At 36.9% G+C, this 19,292-nt stretch overlaps 1 protein-coding gene across 5 annotated transcripts in view; it reads left to right on the top strand.

The window, feature by feature from the left end:
• The window catches only part of LOC150092644 (potassium voltage-gated channel protein Shaker-like), a 709,278-nt gene extending 690,694 nt beyond the window's left edge, over positions 1 to 18,584 (top strand). For all 5 annotated transcript variants that reach the window (XM_090414379.1, XM_090414383.1, XM_090414380.1 and 2 more), the window contains one exon: positions 16,191 to 18,584. The gene's annotated coding sequence lies outside the window, so the exon portion shown is untranslated. The remainder of the gene's footprint in view (positions 1 to 16,190) is intronic.
• Positions 18,585 to 19,292: the final 708 nt, after the last annotated feature.

Raw genomic sequence — 19,292 nt, 5'->3', positions numbered from 1 at the left:
ACTTTCTCAGCCAATGGCTACCCCCCCCCCCCCCCAAAAAAAAAATCCAAAAAATATTAGAATCTACAAACCACAGATCCCCTCCACAACAAGGATTACTCTAAATCCATCACCATTCCCTACATCCGATGCACCTCGGAAAAGATTACCAAAATCTTAAAAAAGCATGACCTGACCTCCTGTTACAAACCTTACAGAAAATTGGCATCCCTTATCCGCTCCACTAAAGACCAACCACTTCCCCTAGACCTACCTGGTGTATACCAGGTCCCTTGCAGTTGTAAACTGTCTTACTTTGGCCAAACAGGCAGGAGAGCGAATATCAGAATTTCTGAACACAAGGACTACATCCGGTTTCACAAGTACAGCCATTCTGGTCTTGCAGACCATGCTCTGTATATACGCCACAGAATACGGTGGAAGAAAGCTACAGTAATACACCGTAGTAAATACAAATTTGAAAGACTATTTATGGAATCAGCCTCAGCCCTAAGAAATTCTCCAAACCTCAACAAATTTGGTTGTATGTGACTACCCCAAATTTGGGAGGCTTACATCAGCAGACCTTCAGCCCAACGGCCAAGAACACCTACTTAGCCCGCTAGAGGGCACCATCAGGACTTTTAGGAGAACAATAGCTTCATGTCTTCATTCCCAGTTAATGTGTTGTAGTGCCTACGTGCACGTGCCTTTTTTTGCAAGTTCCTTTAGAAGATGGCAACGTGACGTTGCCGAAATATCGGAAAATATTTATTAAAGTATAATTTAATTTATATCATTAACTACGTTGTTCAATTCCTTAAGTGTTTTAATAAGGACTGTGTAATAATAAACAAAAATACAATATATATATATCTGGATTTCTTGGTGATGTGGAAATGGTGGAAAGGATTTAGAGACAGGTTCCGAAAATTGTTGCAGGCCTGTGGGATGTCTCCTGAAGATCTGTGGGCTTCAAAAACTAGTTGATAGATGTAGGAGAGGAGATATGATAGAGGCATATAAATTATTAAAAGGGTTTTATAGGAGTGATACTGATAACTTTTTTAGGACCAGTGCAGAAAGAGAGAGATCATCTCTGGAGATTGCGTAAGAGTGTGGTTAACAAGGGCGTTAGGACTAGATTTTTTGCTTGGAGGGTTGTAAATCGGTGGAATGTGTTACCAGAGGTGGTTGTGAATGCTTCATCTGTGAATAAGTTTAAGGGGAGGTATCACAGGTATTGTGTGAACAACAGTTAGTATGTCAATGTTGGGTCTCCCACGATGAGTCTTTTGACTCATGGAGGCACCTTATATATAATAATAATAATAATAATAATATATATATAATTAATTAAAATAGGAAAAAAATCCTTAGGCCACTCAATGTAAGAATGTATTTATAGGTTTACAAAAATCTTTTGTGGGTGGGAGTCTATTCTTCCTACTAACACCCAGTAGACTTTAGTTCCTTTCTAGACTTTAGACAGGCAATTTTAACTGTTAGTTTGTGTGCTTGTGTTTGTTACAGTTTGTACTGTACTTCCTGACAATGTCTCTGCAACTGAGACAAAATATCGAAAGCATTAAATTGTTTAATTTATTCCTTGTGCTGTTTTCATTCCATTCTGTCAGCACTTAAGCCTAAACATGTTATTTGAGGGGATGTTATGGAAACTTTTAAGTTACTAAAGGGATTTTATAGGGTGGATGTACCAAAGAAATTTCATTTATCCCTGGAAGTTGTGTAAGAATGTGGTTAACAAGGGCATGCAGACTAAGTTCCTTGCTTAGAGAGTAGAGAATGAGTGGAATGGGATGGATTGCCTAAGGTGATTGCGAGTGTTATATTAGTGAACGAGTTAAGGAGAAGTATGATAGAAATTTTGTGAATAATGATTACTGTTGGTCTTTTGTGACCAGTCTTTGAAACTCTGTCATTACATGGAATACAAAGACTTGCTTTGCCAGAGGATGGCAAGTTTTGAATCTCCACTTCATTAACCATTCCCCTATGTCTGACCATTGCTCTGACCTGTAATTCCACAGTTCCATTGTAGCTCACATTTTCCAGTTGTACTGACTGAGTTGGAAGAGAAGCTGAAACATTCACTGTTAAAGGTTTTTTCTCCCAGAAACTCAGGTTTTTCATCCTGCATACAGGCAAATCAGCCTTTCAGAACACACGCAATTTACAGACATAGAATACCAGTTGTGGTGGTGGTGGTGGTGGAAATGGGCGGTAGATGGTGTTGATGGGGATGATTTGTAGTAGAGATTCGGTGTGTGGTTGAGACAGTTGTAGGTGTCCTCCCACGATGAGTCTTTGGACTCCTTGGAGGTGTCAGGAATAATAATAATAATAATAATAATAATAAAGGAAGAATGACTACAGAATGATAACTTGAATAAATACAGATAGTATTCACTAAAGTTATTAAAGAAGAGATAGTTCAACTACATGATAATCACTTGGATTTAAAAAACAAAAAACAAAACATAATGACTAGTATGGATAAGGAAGTTATTGTTTGTGTTCATAAATTTTTGATATTGCATTAGTATTACTTTCAAGCCTCTATGGAGTCCGAAGACTCTGTGGGAGGTCGAACACTCACAGACCACAATAACTATCATACCTTGTCTTGAATACATTTAATGTTGGAGCACTCACCATCCATTCCGGCAATGCATTCTGCTCATTCAACACCTGCCAAGCAAAAAATTTCATTTTCATTTCCTTACTCCCATGACCTTTGTACAGTTTCTAGGGATGGCCTCTCATTCTCACATCACTTATTATCCTATGCAATAATTATCCTATATCTATCTGATGACTCATCTTGCCAATTTATACATCACTATTATATCATCACAAGTCTCTTCCTCCTATCTGCCATGTTCTGAAGACCACATTCCCTCAATCTATCTTCATATCGATATTCCAGAGTCTAGAGACAGTCTGACCACATCTCTGTGCAGAAATCCAAAGGAACTCTAATTAGTGCCTTATTATAAAGAGATGCTTATAGTGCCATTTCTTTGCATTATAGCAGCAGTTTTCTGGGTAACGCTTACAATGTTCACAATGTGCCCCCCCAAACTTCAATTCTCTATTCACCAAGATCCCTAGATCCGTTGCCTCCTCCACTCCTGAAGGTTCTGCAATATGATAAACCCCATTCCCTCATCTCTGACCAAAGTGCATAATTTACACTTTACAACTACATCTAATTTACACGTACAACACTGAAACGGCATCCCCATTCTTTAGCACAAAGCACCAACTTATTTCAAATCCTCTTGTAACAACAACAGATCAGAACTTCCTAACATTGCTGTTCCTAATTTAACATAATTGGCAAAGAAATGAATATCTCCTTTCACACTGTCAACTATGTCATTGATATTTACATTGAACAACAGTGATCGCAAAAAAGCCTGTGGTAACCCACTCATCACTTTCCTTATTCTGGACACTACCTTTATACAAAACTTGCTGGCTCCTATCAGTCAACCATTCGTATAACCAAGATACCAAATAACTATCCATACCATCTTGCTTAATTTCAACAGTACTTGATCAAATGCTTTAGCAAAATCCTGATTTATCTGGATAAATCAGGATTTTGCTAAAGATAAATTATGGTATAAGTGTCTCATCTGTCCAATGCACTAGTCTCCTTATTATAAACTAGCTGATCTCTCCTGCTTTGCCTGCCAGCAGCTCATTTCAGGGTATTTACTTCAGTATTTGGTGCAAGTGTTTTTATCATGGTGTAGAATTGTAAGCATTATAACACTTCTTTGTGAACGGCATTAGAAGTTCATCATCCTCAACAAAAATAATTAAATTCTCAGGACTGTTAACTTGAGAACATACTACATGTAACTGCCTGTGTCCAATACATTCACCTCTTGAATCTAACCTAGATATCTAAGGGTCTGTTCTTGTGCTTTATTAAATGTCATTGCAAAGTCAACTCTTATTGGAAATTGTAACCATTTAAAAGCAAATTGCAATGGAAGGTGAGTTATCAATCTCATACAGTGCTAGCTGGGATTTTTCTTCTTGGAAATTCAGATTTTTCAATCTAATATATAGGCAATTTTGCAGGAGTACACATGCAATTTAGATGCAAAAAATTATATTAAGAATAAACTTGTTCATTATTGACACGCCGTCATTTCAAGGTGCGAGGATAGCTCTCTCCCTGAAGTGACTTTTCTGTTATGTTCTCAATAGATGGGTAGACACTGCATAACAGTTTGCCTGCAGTTCGGACAATTTTCCCAATATTTAGATCTGTTAATATAATATTTTTGTTTCTTTGCTGTACTTCTTCATTGCCAATTTTTAGCATTTTTGAAGAGAAGGAATCTGTATTAGAGTTTCCATGTTGGTGAACATGCATATTGGTTTTGAGAGAAAACTCCTCTACATCATGCCATAGTGATGATTTCTTAAGGCAGACATTCACTTCATCCTCCCTGGTTCTGTGGGATATGATGGGCAGTGTTTGTCTAAAATCACCAACAAATAAAACAGTTAATTCCACCCATTCTTTGATTGTATGATCTGATATCCCTCAGTGTTCTGTCGACTGCTTCAACAGATGTTTTGTGAGACATACATTCATCCTAAATAATCTAAGAAACCTTTTGTAATATCACACTTATCACAATATCTAAGAATAGAATATTTAACAATATCTGGCCACAGGTAATATGACAATATTTACCAACAGAATTTAAAAATGGTCACAAAATAGTATCCAGATATTGTAAAACTGCAGTACGGTTGGTGGAACATATAATATTATGGAACATATTATTATTATTATTATTATTATTCAGGTCTCCATGGAGTCAAAAGACTCATCGTGGGAGGTCCTTCCTAAGAACATAAAGTCTGTCAAGACTCATCGAGGGGAGGTCCCCCCCCCAAGAAACACAAAGTCTATCATACCACTCCTTAAACTCATTGACCTTTCTCGCTCTCACCACTACATCAGGCAATGCATTCCACGGTTCAACCACCCTCCATTCAAAGAAACCACGCCTCACCCTCTTGCTCACAGTTTCCTTTCGTAACTTCCAGGGATGGCCTCTTGTCATCACTCCTTCTCGGTGTTCAACCAAGTGAAAGAACTCCCCAGTGTCAAATCTGTAACCACCTCTCAACAGTTTAAAAGTCTCAATCATATCACCTCTCCTTCTTCTATCCACCAAACTCTGCAGTCCACATTCCCTCAGCTGATCCTCATAACCAAAATTGTACAGTCCTGAAACCATCTTTGTACCCTTTCCACAGTTAATTTATCAGTTAATATGCAATACGGATGGTGGAAGCAATCACTTTCCTGTTCTTTGCACTATGTCTTCGTAGGAACTATGTTCTCTTACACAGATGCCAATGTGGAAAATGGACCAGGCTGACTGGAATACTTTCCCCTGTCTTGCAAAATTTAATGCTGAAACAGTCAGTCAAACCGTATCAATTAAGCAGTGAGGTATGTCACAGATTGTATTGTCCAGGAAGCAACAGCCTCAATTCCAAAAACCTCATCTCGATTGCCACACTAACCAGAACCTTGGTGGAACTCAGAGTGCTAAGCAGCCAAAAAAGATCAAGACAGAGCATTGGGCATAGTTTGTAGGTACTCTACTACATCAAACAACCAATGAAAAAATTGTATGGGATAAAATCCAGAAAATGAAAGATAGATAGAGAATACATTGTTTGTCTAACTTAGACCATAATGGATGTGTTGCTGCAGATACCAAAGCTATTGCAGATACTTTAGGAGAAAAATCTTCAGAATTTCATCAACAGTTCATATCTTCCTGAATTTTTAATACCGAAAGAGCAATACAATTAGTCATTCATTAAAGAGGAACTAAAAAGAGATCTTTTACTATCTTACCCCAGCATAGTAGGTCCTGATGACATCCATTATGAGATGATCAAACATCATTCATCATCTGTGCTATGGATCTCCTTCTCTTACTATACACAGAATACTTACAGATGAAGAATTTCTGGAATAAGTCAATTGTCATCTCCCAAAACCAGGCAAGGATCCAACAAAGCAAACAATTATTGGCCTATTGCTCTGCTTAGTTGTCTTTGTAAGATATTGGAGAAAATGGTTAATGCCAGACTTCTCTGGTATTTAAAAAGCAATGAATTGTTCAACTTTGGATCATTTGGTCTGTTTAGATATATGTTTAAGAGAAATTTTCTATCCAGCTATCTTCCAGGTCAGAGTGAGAAGTACACCATATTATTAAGAACAGGGTATTCCCCGAGGCTCTGTTTTAAGTGTCACACTCTTTGCTGTCAAAGTTAACTCAATCACTGAACGGCTTCCCCCCACTGAAGGCACTGCTCTATATGTTAATGACTTCACAATTAATTGTCACTCTTGTAACATGAGGCTAATTGAAACACAGATTCAGCAAGCAAATAATCATATCTCTCCAGGGTCTGTTAATCATGGGTTCAGGTTTTCAACAGAAAAAAGTGTAAGCAAACAAAGTTTGCACCTGAAGTATTTTAAGGACTGGAGCAACTCGTGGTAAAGGTAGTATGATACCTTTTGGCAACTTTTATATGAAAATATGACTTCTGCATTACTTCAACCTTAGTATCACCTCTGGGTGTGGCTCCCATTGAAGAGACCTCAATAAAGGTCGAAACCGGTCTGGTTAGTGACCCTTCCCATAATGCATAGCATTATACATGTCTGCAAGGAGATGTGCTTTGCATTATGGGATAAGGCAAGTGATGTGAAGTCATACCTTTACCCCGAGTTGCCCCAGTCCTGAAAATACTTCAGGCACAGACTTTGTTTGCTTACACTTGGATAAAGGATTAAACCAAGTATATAATTTCTTGGTATCTTTAATTAATGGATGGAAAACATTTGCCTCTTAAACTATCCTATCCCTCTCGTCCATCCTAGGATGGGTTGAGTCCCCTCCTGAGGGGTTACTGGCGTATAATGCAGCCGGTTCGCCACTCCTCTGCTGCATCCCCTTAGGGCAATGTTCATGACTGTAATCTGCGTGTGTGTTCACGGGGCCACTTTGCGGGATAAACAACCCTAGATAAACTGGGGGGAAAACCCTGCTGTCCATGCCCAAGACCGGCTAACTTGGCTATGGCTGAGAAAGATCCTTAAGCTCCTCACGTCGGCGACGAGAATCGAACCCAGGACACTCCTTTCCCAGGTATATGGTTGCTAAGCGCATAGGCACTAGGCTAACCGTGCAGACATCTCTTAAACAGGCCCTAAAAATAGTCTTTTCCAGAGCATCATATGTGGACTAGTATCTTTTCTTTGTGTTGGTAAGCTCAATATTACACACGTCAGACTTCCATGCATCCCTTTGGTATGTATGTTAAAGAGATTATGGCATAAATGTTGACAACATTACTTGCACCAAACATAACATTCCTCCATGACAGGTGAAAACCTGCCATGAATGAATGCTGCTTCATGAGCAGCCAACTCTGATTTCTTACCCATCTAGAATGATGATTCAAGATCTGAGACCTTTGTTTACTGTGCTTCCTGACAAATAGATCCCACTTGACTGCAGTAATTATACAGTAGAGTTGCGTGTCATTCAACTTGCACTTGTGTATATAAAAGAAAACTGTGATCAAAAGTGTGTAATTTATACAGATTCAGTGAGCTCTTTCCAGGCCATCTCTTTTCCTGTATATAATCTATATCCAGAGTTTTGTGAAGTTTTACAACTGTTGTACAAAATTTTGATCGGTTGTGCTGGATTCCTAGCTACATTGGAATTAAAGGAAATGAAACTGCAGATGCAGCTGCTAGATCAGCTCATACTTTTTGTTTGAAGTACTATTGAACAGTTCCATATGCAGTCTACAGACAGTTTATAAGATTACTCAGTTGCAGTCATCATGGCAGGAAGCACTGACAAACAAATTGCACAAGATTAAGCCTGAAATTAAGCATTGGCAGTGTACTCAACATAGAAAGAGAAGAAAGAAGTTGTTCTTGCTAGGTTCTGCGTAGGTCACAGTCATTTTACATTTTCGTATTTACTTAGGACTGATAACCTACCTATGTGTTAAAAATGCAACACGTCTCACCATTTGTCATATTCTGGTGGGGTGCCAGTACTTCACACAAGAGGAATGAAATTTTTACTTATCTGGCTGAGCCTTATACATTCATGCAGATGTTATCTGAGTCAGACAAATTGCATGACATTTTTAATTTCTTCACAGATAATTAATTTATACAAACATTTGATTATAAATTCTGTGTGCATACATAGATACTGAATCGTTCAACTTCATTCTTTTTTGTACATTTACTAATTTATCTCTTTATGACTATTTATTAATACTTTATGTACTGTTATAACCTCTGATATGCTACAGTATGACCTTTGCTGTCCTTGCACCAATAAACCATAAATCAACCCACCTACACGATTGCTTCGTGTCTGGACAATTCATCGTGTAGAAAATTAATTGCACAAAAATTAATCACAGAAAAATTATTCACAAGAAAATTAAAATCCTGTTTCATGTCATTCCCATATATGAAAAAAAAAAAAGAAATATTTTATGTATTATTTTTTATTCCGTATAAAGTTATTAATATGTGAATGTGACTTCATGGAGAGAGTGAGAGCAGTTGATGATGGGGAGTAGAGACTGAATGTAAGTGAGCAAGAGGTGTATGGGGAATTGAGCAAACTAGATGTTAATAAGACTGTGGGACTTGATAATATATAACCACGTATTTTGAAGGAATGTGCCACGGAGTTGACACTGGTCTTGACATATTTTTATAATACGAGTCTTGCACTGGGTCAAGTTCCTAAGGGGTGGAAGGAGGGTAAGATTGTGCCACTTCATAAAGGAGGTGATAGAACTCAAGCATCAAACTATAGACCTATATGTGTGTCAGGTGTTGCGGTTAAATTGTTGTAGAAGCTTGTGGGAACTAGGATCCAGAAGTGAGTTGACAACAATGGTATTATCTTTGATGGACAGCATGGATTTGCTAAAGGGAGGTCATGTTTTAGTAATCTAATTACTTATTACAATAAGGTGACTGCTTCCTTGGACAGAGGAGAAAGATACAAAGTATACTTAGGTTTTGCAAAGGCTTTTGATGGGTTACCTCATGATAAGTTGATAGTCAAACTAGAGCAGATGGGGTTGGATATTAGATTAGTGCATTGGATTGGAGACTGGCTATCTAGTAGGTATCAACAAGTTGTGTATGGGGCGAGTGATACCCAGGAAAAGGAAATTCAGTAGCGGTGTGCCTCAGGGGTCTGTTTTAGGGCCATTACTGTTTAACTTGTATATTAATGATATTGGTGAAGATTTGGATGGATATTGGTGAAGATTTGGAGATATTTAGTTGTTTGTAGATGATGCAAAGTTGGGACAAACCATGAAGAGTAGAGAAGATGTTGTGGCCTTACAAGAAGACTTGAATAAATTGAGTGATTGGGCACGGGAATGGGGATGTGAGTTCAATATTGCAAAATGTAAGGTTTTAAAATTTGGAAAACAAAGATGGGATGCAGAATTTATGCTCAGTGAGGATATAATGTTAGAGGTGCAGGAAGTAAGAGATATTGGGGTGATGGTGCATAAGGATCTGAAATTTAGGTGATACATAGCCAAAATTGTGAAGACAACACAAAGGCTTCCGGGAATGATGTGGAGGACACTGAAGTGTAGAAGTAGGGAGATTCTTGTTCCATTGTATAAGGCTTTGATTAGGCCACACATGGACTATTGTGCCCAGATTTGGCCACTTGGCCAAATCTGGGCACAAAGGGTCCAAAGGCGACTGACTAAGGTAGCTAACCTCTGGAATATCAAGTATGAGGAAAGATTGAGAACATGCAATTTGCAGAGTCTGGTGGACAGGAGGAAGAGGGGAGACTTGGAAGTTAGTAAGGGGTTGGTTGTTATAGGATCAATGCTGGAGAGGTTCTACAGAAAATAGTGGGAGATCAGGGGAGAACCAGAGGTCATCCCTGGAAACTGTATAAAGAGGGTGTCAGTAGGGGAGTGAGAAGCAGGCTTTTTTCATGCAGAGTTTTGAATGATTGTAATACCTTGCCTGAGAGTGTGGTGTCTGCAGAGAATTAGAGTATGTTTAAAGCACGGTATGACAAGCTGTGTGTATGATAAAAGAACCTCCCAGATGAATCTGTGACTCCATGGGGTAATAGTAATAATAATAATAATATTCTTTCTTACTTAGATACTACAGGCTCTGTGGATAGAATATTAATTTTTACAAAACTGGGCAAGGGTGGTTAGGGAGAAAGGACACCATATTTAAGAATATTTAGGGATAATAGTTATTTCCAACTAATATTTATAATTAACTATTTATATATTCCTATTACTCCTATCAACTATTCTATTAATAGTTAGAACAGTTATTGGGGAGAATAAAATATTTAAGAATAGTTAGGGAGAAAAGGCACAATATTAAGAATATTTATTCTTCTAACTGTTCACTATTTTTCTGTTCTGCACATTTAGACTTCCATCCAAGTGTGATAAGTTATATATATATATATATATTTTTATCTCAACAAATTCAGGTGAGGTGTTTCAGTTATTGAATACACATAAAATTATTGAAAATCACTGCACTTTTCCTGTATAGTAATGGATCTTGTATGCTGCTATCATTTGCAGAGCTAGTTTAAGATCACAGGTGCAATTTTGAGTAATTATATTAGAGAAAATGATGATAAAATTACGTAAATGCTATCATAATGATGTAAATCAGCATAAGATAAAAAGGCCATCTGTGGCTTCAATACTAGTCTTTACCTTTTCCTCCAATACTTGTATTTTATTATTATTATTATTTGTCACTTCCAGGGAGTCCAAAGACTCATCGAGGGAGGGCATCTGCTCTACAACTCTGTCTCCACCACTCACAATCCACCAACTGACCGCAACTACACCAACGGCATCTATCGCCGACCACCACCAGTATTTCAACAGATGATCACAAACATCCATGCCCACGGCAGGATTCAAACCCACAGCCTTTTGGCTCTGGGAAGCGGATATGCTAACCACTCAGCCGGCCAGGCTGGCCAAGTGACACTAAGAAATTTTAAATTTTACATTTAGTCTTCTTTACTGAAAAATAAAGATAACAGCATACAACATATCCTTCCTATGTAGGAAAAGTGGAGTCATTTTCAAAATAGACGTGCATTTAATAACTGAAAAACCTCATCTTCTGAATTAGTTCAGAGAAATTGTGCGTGTGTATGAATATATATTATATTATATATGTTAAAGATACCAAGCTATTTTAAATATAAACCTGTTTTTTTTTTTTTTTAACTCCATTTCCCAAGTCAGCAAATTTGTGCCTGCAAGTCTAGCTGACCCTGCACATAGTGCAAGTCGAGGCAACTCGTGGTAAAGGAAGAATAAGCTCTGATCACTATTCTTAATATTTACCCTTAATGCAAAGCACATCTCCTGGAGGAGATGTATGATGCTATGTATTAAAGGCAAGGGGCCACTACCCAGACCGGTTTCGACCTTTATTGAGGTCTCGTCAGTGGGAGCCAGGCTAAGAAATACTAAGTTTTAAGTAATACAGAGCTTATAAATATTTTACAAAACAAGTTACCATAAGGTGCTTTGACCTTATTAAATAAAAATCTCAGGATGAGACACGACACGACACGACACATCACATCACATCACATCACAATCACAATCACATCATCTGGATGGGTGTCTAAATGTGCAGGAAAATTATGAATGGTTCACAGAATAAATATAAATGTGGTGCCCTTTCTCCCTAAACCATCCATCAGCAGAAACCTGTAGTATCTAAGTAAGAAAGAATATTAACACCTTTTTAAGACAAAACAGAAATTAGGAAACTCACCGATCGATAAAATATTACTTTCACTGTATAAGAATAAAAATATAAGAATAAAAATATTATGAAAGTCTAATTAAAATCTAAACAAATAATACATAAATACATAAAAAACTATATTTTGTGAAATTTATCTTGCACGGCATTCACTTTTCATATATTGGTATCAATGCAATATTATTTAAATTTTCTAGCGAATAACATTTTCAGCGATTTTTTTCCCGTGATGTATCGTTTGTGCGATGAATTGTCCGTGCTCCAATTGCTTCGGTGTTTCTAGCAACATTTTTGTTATTGCTAGTCTCGCAATCTTGCAAATCCCATGATACCTTATTTGCACTTCCTTGCAAATCATTTGTATAATCCAGCACAGTCAACTCCTATGCATTTCTTCTCCTCTCCATAGCTTGTCACTCTTCCTATTGTTGTTCTTCTCAGACATATTTTTGACACCCCTCCATTTTCACATCTTTCACCATAGAATCCCCATTACTACCCCAGTATTACACTACTTTCCACCATTCCACTTAATCATTCATCTTTAACTCATCTGCCAATGAGACCTTCCTTCTTACATTTCCAAGTACCAATCTCTTCTATAAATGTGCTCTCTCACTCTGCCTCTGCACATGCCTTAGTAAATTCCAAAACATTACTAATTCTTTTCTAATATCCTCACTTGTTTTCATATCTCTCATGCTAGTTTCTTTACTCTTTTCAACTGTATTTTACATCTTCCTCTGTCCTACAACAGTATTTATTTTGCCATGTCATTCATCACATTTGTACTACATTTGCTATCCTCGACTTTTGCTGTGCTCATATCACTTATGTCATTCGTGCCACCATCATTTGCTTCTTTCACCAGATAACTTTCTCGCTTTTTCATAACATTCTTACCACTTGTTCGCTGCTCTTTCACAGTATTGCTCTGCTATTAGATGAGCACTTGTTCTTGCTACTGTTACCCTGAATCACTGATACATCACCACATTCAAGTTGTACTTTGCAAACACTCTCCTTCCCTCTGCCTTAAAAATTCATAACTTACTGACATAATGTAATGAATACATGTAGCACACCTCACATTTCACAAAACAACTAAAATCAAAATTTAACTCATACAAGCCCATATATACTACATATGCTGCAAATGCATACACAACTTTTACAGTAACTGTTACACATAACCATATAAAAATTCACAATTAATTAGCCAAAAAAAAAAGTATCTGAACTGGAGCATCTTACACAAGCCTGCAGTGAACCACCACCCAGTAATCATATCTGGATTACTATGCACATATTTGACTGCATGGGTTTTGTGCTGTGCATAAATCTTAAATACAAGTTCCTCAAGCAACCAACACTTGCAGATGTCTGACCACATTGAACAGCTTATTATGCCAGATATGTCTGTCCTGAGCATCCACTGTTGTTTCATGTCACTGCAAGCCAATTCTATTTAAGGTCTTGTTTCATAATCTTATTCTCACTCTTTTCCTAACACCAAATGGATGGCTTAACAACAATCTTGCTGCCAAAGTGAATGTTCTGCATTCTAACAACATAGCTGAATCATAGTAGCTTTTCCTTACATCGAATAGTTCTGAGAAGTCAACATTTACAAAGTCAAACCATCTGACTCTCATGATTATCTTTAAAACCCGTGATCAAAAGCATCAAGTCTCCAATTATTACATCATCGTTGTCAGTGGTCCTAACAGGCACTTAAGCACCCACGAGCTTCCAACTATTCTTGGACTTTGCAACTGCAATCGTAACTTGAGGATAAGGTGGTTAGCCCTATGCCTCCCAGTGTGTCCTATGTCTGTAGATGTGTGTGTGTGTGTTCACAGGGTCGGTTTGTCTGTTCTGGGGGACGAAAAACCTGGGTTTCTGGGTGAAAAAACCCCCTACCTCCGTATGAGACCAGCTAACTCACCTTTCATCGAAAGAGACCAGATAAAGGTTCCTCACATCACTGACAGGAATCAAACCCAGGTCTTTCTGACCAGAGGGCTTCGTCTATATTGACTGAGCTATGGAGGCTCCTCCAATTATTATTCTTACACAAAATGTCCATATCTTGGCTTCATAACACAAAATAAAGCAAATAAGCCTGTTGCTGCTGTAAATGAAGTTCTCCCTGTATTTTGTAGCAGAGAGGATTCAGAGGCAAGTGACCAAATGGGAACAGTGTGGAACAGTGGTATTGCTAGAGACAGAAAAGCAAGCAAAATGACGTATAGTGAAATAAATTATACCACTATGTTTATTACTGAAGTAAAACTTTAATTTCAACATTTTAAAATGTTATTTTTCTTGCTTTTCTGTTAGCAAATTCATCGATGACATTGGCGAAGTATATTTCATAGTAATGTAGGTAATTCTTAATCAATTTTATTTAGAAAAACTCCTCTCACAACTAGAAACACTTACAGCAATTGTGAGGAAAATTCGTAGTAGTATTACAATATTTGGAACTGAGTTCTTGAGACTGAATTTTAGAATTAACTGCAAAAGTTCAAAAAGATTCTAAGTGCTGCCCGGGCCGGACTGCCCCCTCTGCCCTCCCCTAGCTACGCCTCTGGTGTAGAATATTCCCTAAGAGAAGATTTGAAGGTTGCAAAAGTTGGCTGATGGGTGGAAATATGAAAGAAGCATATAAGTTATTAGATAGATGCAGATAGGAGAGAGCCTTACTAGCTCAGTCAGTAACAACACTGTTTTTGGATGATAAGATCTGGTTTGAATCCTATCTAGGATGGGAAGAACCTTTATAAGCACCATTCAAGTAAAGGTGAGCTGGTCTTATATGAAGGTGGCAGGGTTCTCCCTCCTGGAAGCTCAGGTTTTTTATCACACAAAAGCAGTCAAATACACAACTAATTGAACAATACATTGATCTCACAGCTTCAGCCATAATTCAAAATGACCAACTAACCAACCAAACTGAAAGGGAGAGAGGAAAAAACCAAGGGATATTCCTGATAATTCCAGAATTTTCTAGAGATGCCCAAAGCATGATAATAATAATAATATTTTAGTTTAGACAAGTTGACTGCTGGCTGCAGTATTGAGTTAACGGACTGGGTTCAATCAAATCACAGCACAGATATGTAATCCCAACTGACATTAAATATCTCTATATACTAGATGTTTTAACTACATAGTTTTTAAAAATTTTTTTTTTATAAATGTCTTTGATTTGTATGTATTTGAGATTTATGATAAAAAAGCATTTTAGAAAGCATGTCAGAATTAAAAAGAAAAGTTCAGCAACCCAGAATATATACAATTGTACCTGCATTCTGAGGGGAAAAAATTTAATTAATATCTGGTATCTTAAATATTCCCACTAAATGTCAGAATTTGGCTTTGTTTTTCAGATCATTTCCAATCTCCAAAGAGTGGAGAGAGGTGATTCTTAGATTACAGTAGTAGTACATAACTCTTGACATTATGCATCACCTTGAATTGCTGTCTCCTGGGAGTATGCTTATGTGAGTTATGTATTATTACATAGTCATATTAAAACATAACTCTTAACTTTAACTATTTACTGGGATTTTAATTAGAATTTTTATTTCTTTATTTTTTTGAAGTAGTTAGATGCAGAATTTTAGGTTCGCAGAGCTAGCAGAACAGGGGTGGGAACAAAAGGACTCTTGAGAGAAATATAAAAGTTTAACATCTAAGTAACAGTTTCTGCTAATTTTATTAGAATAATATCTTCAGCAAATAATGCAATAGGCTACCATTACCTTCCTCTTCCTATTTCTAATTAAGTTCATACCAATGAACATTGACAACACAAATGACAATCTTCTACATAGAAATATTTATGTTTTGAATGATATCCTAGTCTGTTGGTTGTATCAAGGTGTTGTGTTGGGAAGCAAAAGATGCTAAATACTGCAGTTCATTGGATTTTTCTGTTATCTGAAATGTATCTGTTTTCATTTTCTATTATCCTATATGAAATTTTCCTGTATATTATTCTTGTTCCATAAATAAGAGTAAAGGTTTGAGTAATATGAGCAAAACTACTGTGGAGAAATATAGTATTTACATGAAAAACAAACAAACAAACAAAAACATATTTATAATAGTTACTGCACAGAGGGCATACAGTAAGACATGCCAATGTTTTTTTATTAATTAAATTTAGAATAATCAATAATTGTTTATTAATTTTTAACTTGATCTTTTCACAGTAACATTTCTTATGTGTTGTATTTATTTCCTCTCTTGCCAGAATCTTTAATCTACTTCCCAGGCTTCATGGCGAAGCCATATTGGTTTCTTCTGAAGTCAGTGAGAAGAGGTAACAGCATGATGGCTGTGGCCGAGGCACAAGAAGAAGAAGTGATTCTTTGTTCAAGTAAATAACAATGCCAAGAACTGTTAATTGTCACTGTTTTGCCGTTCTCAGGAGCGAACTTCAAGCCTACTTAAACCTTTTACTGGTCTAGAAGTGGTTGAGTATTTTTGTTGTGTTTTGTACGAATAATGCATTTACATTGAAGACTTCGTTGAAGTCAAAGTTCATCATATATATATACATATGTGTGTGTATATATATATATATATATGTATATATATATTTATGCTATATACATATATATGTATTGTATGTATATGTTGTATATATACTGTATATATATATATATGTGTGTGTGTGTGTGTATATATATATGTATATATACTTGGTTGCCAAACATCTTTTTGCATCAGGTTTTGTGTTTTTGTTTTTGTAAAACCACTTGATGTGACTGTTTCTTAGGTCTCAAGACGTTTTCTGCCAAGTCTATAATTCACATGTTGCTAGTATCTCTCTTAAGGTAATGAATGCACAAAAAATTGCTACCATTACCAAGCTAAAAGGAAGATGTTGCATGTCTGTCGTGTTTACAGTTAATACGCAGACTAATTTTCGTAAGGGTGGTCGATGAATCGAGTTATTCGTTTCACCGTCAGTTCCCAATCCCTAGAATTTCCGTAGATTCAAACATGAACAGACCTGTTAGAGTTAGTTTGCTCTGTCAAAATATATAAAGTTCCGCGTTGCTACAAAACTTCCCATGGTGGAATTGTAATATAAATTTTCGCCAACGTCCTTTCCATTTTGACGTTCAATCAACTTTAAAGAAAAAACGTCTAGGACTCCTCCTATATATATAAGGTTCCCTAGATTTATTCAACGTTTAAGGTAATGTCAGGAGGACATGCAGTATTTCCTCCTTGTCTTTCCTCTGCCTGCTAGACTTTCAATGTTGTTATGATTCTAAGAGATATTATTACGTCGGCCATCTTTCATCTCAGCTTGAAATGGTGCATCTTGCTGGTAAGTACACAAGTAATTTCCACAGTGCTCTGGGTGCAGAGGGTTGTAGCCAAAATTGTGCCACAACGTGGCCGAAGTTACTTAAGTGCTCTTATTGAAACCCATGTTACATGCAGGGAAGTGGAACTGGTCGCTGAACATGTTTTGTTTCACTAGCTGTCACGGCACGTGCGCGTGGTGTGCCCCAAGTGATTCAGGTTTAGGAAATTGAAAATGATTATTGCAAAAAAGTGTTGGGCCACAATTGGATTACTTATTCCAGGATGATTTGTGGCTGGTTGTAGGAAACCACTGGCTCTTAGCAGAACCTTGCCAGAAGGTCCTGTCTGTTATCTCTATCTAGTACTGAAATAAGCTAGTAGCAAGTATATCTCCTAGACTAGATAGCCTAGTTCTTACAAACGGAAACAATCATAATCAAATTAAAAATTTATGTAGTAAGATTCGGCCGTAGTAATTATAGATTCAAACCATCGGCAAACAAGGTTAATGGTTTTCTGCCCACTTGGTCTACCGGTGCGTGCCAATATTCATACATAGTACTAAACTATCCTTTGTCTCTATATATACAATTATCAAAAGCTGATTGTGCAGCATCTTATTAGAGTAGTGTCATTTAAACCCTTTACTGGGTAGTTAGCCGTCTGTTTAATGAGTCGTACAATGCGACAAATGTTCCAAGCTTTCCGTCTATATACTAGTTGTTTAGATAAGCAGTTCATTGAATGCTATAGCGTCCAAGCAACTAGGTCCATCCAAAATAAGAGCACAAGATAGCTCCATCAATGGAAAAGCGTGTTAACGCCTGTCTCGACCAGCTGCTGGTGTTATTGCCTCCGTAATCCTCTCAACATTTTGTTTGCCAGCAACGAAGCATCCTAACTATTTCGCGCAAGTATATCTTCCCTCCCCCCCTTCTCTTTTTTTTTTTTGTATGTGAATTATGCAAGTCAAATTGCCTATTGCATGTGTCGGGGGATGGGTGGTCTAGATCGTGCTATCCAGGTGTGCTCTCAGTGATCAACGAAGATGGTTGCAAGCGACCGTCCAGGTGCTATTCGTTTTGCAACTAGTTATATTCCTTCTAGTCAGTTGAGTTTGAACTTAAGATGAGTTATAAATTATGCAAGATGTGATAATAAATGCAAACATATCTGGGAATATGTCAACTAAGAATATGTCACGTGGTTGTTTCCCCATGTGATGAGACTACAGTTCCCTTCCTTGCACCATGCAGGTTAAAATACTCTCCAGGACTGTAGATATCGCGCTCAAATAAAGTTACGTTTCGTTTTATGAACAGCATGGTTTGTGTCTTGTTTCATTTTTTCTTATGAAAATACACCATTTAATAACATGTTAATGATTCCATTTCAGCAGTTATCATAAACAGCTAATAACATGAAATGAATGTAACATATAGTATAATCTGCTAAAGAGATCACAGAAAAACTTTTGAGATCAAATGATTTGAATATCTTAGGCTGGAAAACATCTTAAATTTCAAATGTGTGTGTGAGAAATGTACACATGTATATCTATGTTGACACACATGCACACAGACACAAACACACATACTGATTGAACTGGCTGGACTCAATTTATCATTACAGGTAGACACAAACCTGAAATTAAATGTGTATCCTTCATACATATAGAAGATTATCGTATTATAATTATGGTCGGGGAGAGAGCTTTCTCAAATGAAGCAAATACTGAGGCTTAAGTGCTGACTGGATCTTAATACATCTGAATTATTTATGAGCAATATAGAACGGTCAATGATAGAACTATTATCATTATCAATATTTTGCTTTAGCCAATATGCTATCTTCAGGGTAAAAAATTACTTAAGATTATTCTTTAAATTATTCAATTTAATCAAACTTTAGATTATTCAATAAAGCATACCAAATGCAAGTTAATACTTTAAAGCTCTATTCAATTGCATTGTTGACTGTTATCATTGTTATTTTTATGGTAAAGGAGCACAGTTTCTAGATTTCTGCCAAT

The sequence above is a fragment of the Typopeltis vanoorti genome, chromosome 25 (assembly GCF_054136105.1).
Source record: "Typopeltis vanoorti isolate ZY-2024b chromosome 25, IOZ_Tvanoo_1.0, whole genome shotgun sequence".
Classification (NCBI taxonomy): domain Eukaryota; kingdom Metazoa; phylum Arthropoda; class Arachnida; order Uropygi; family Thelyphonidae; genus Typopeltis; species Typopeltis vanoorti.
Note: the sequence above shows the minus strand (reverse complement) of the source record. Positions and strands in the feature narration are given on the sequence as shown.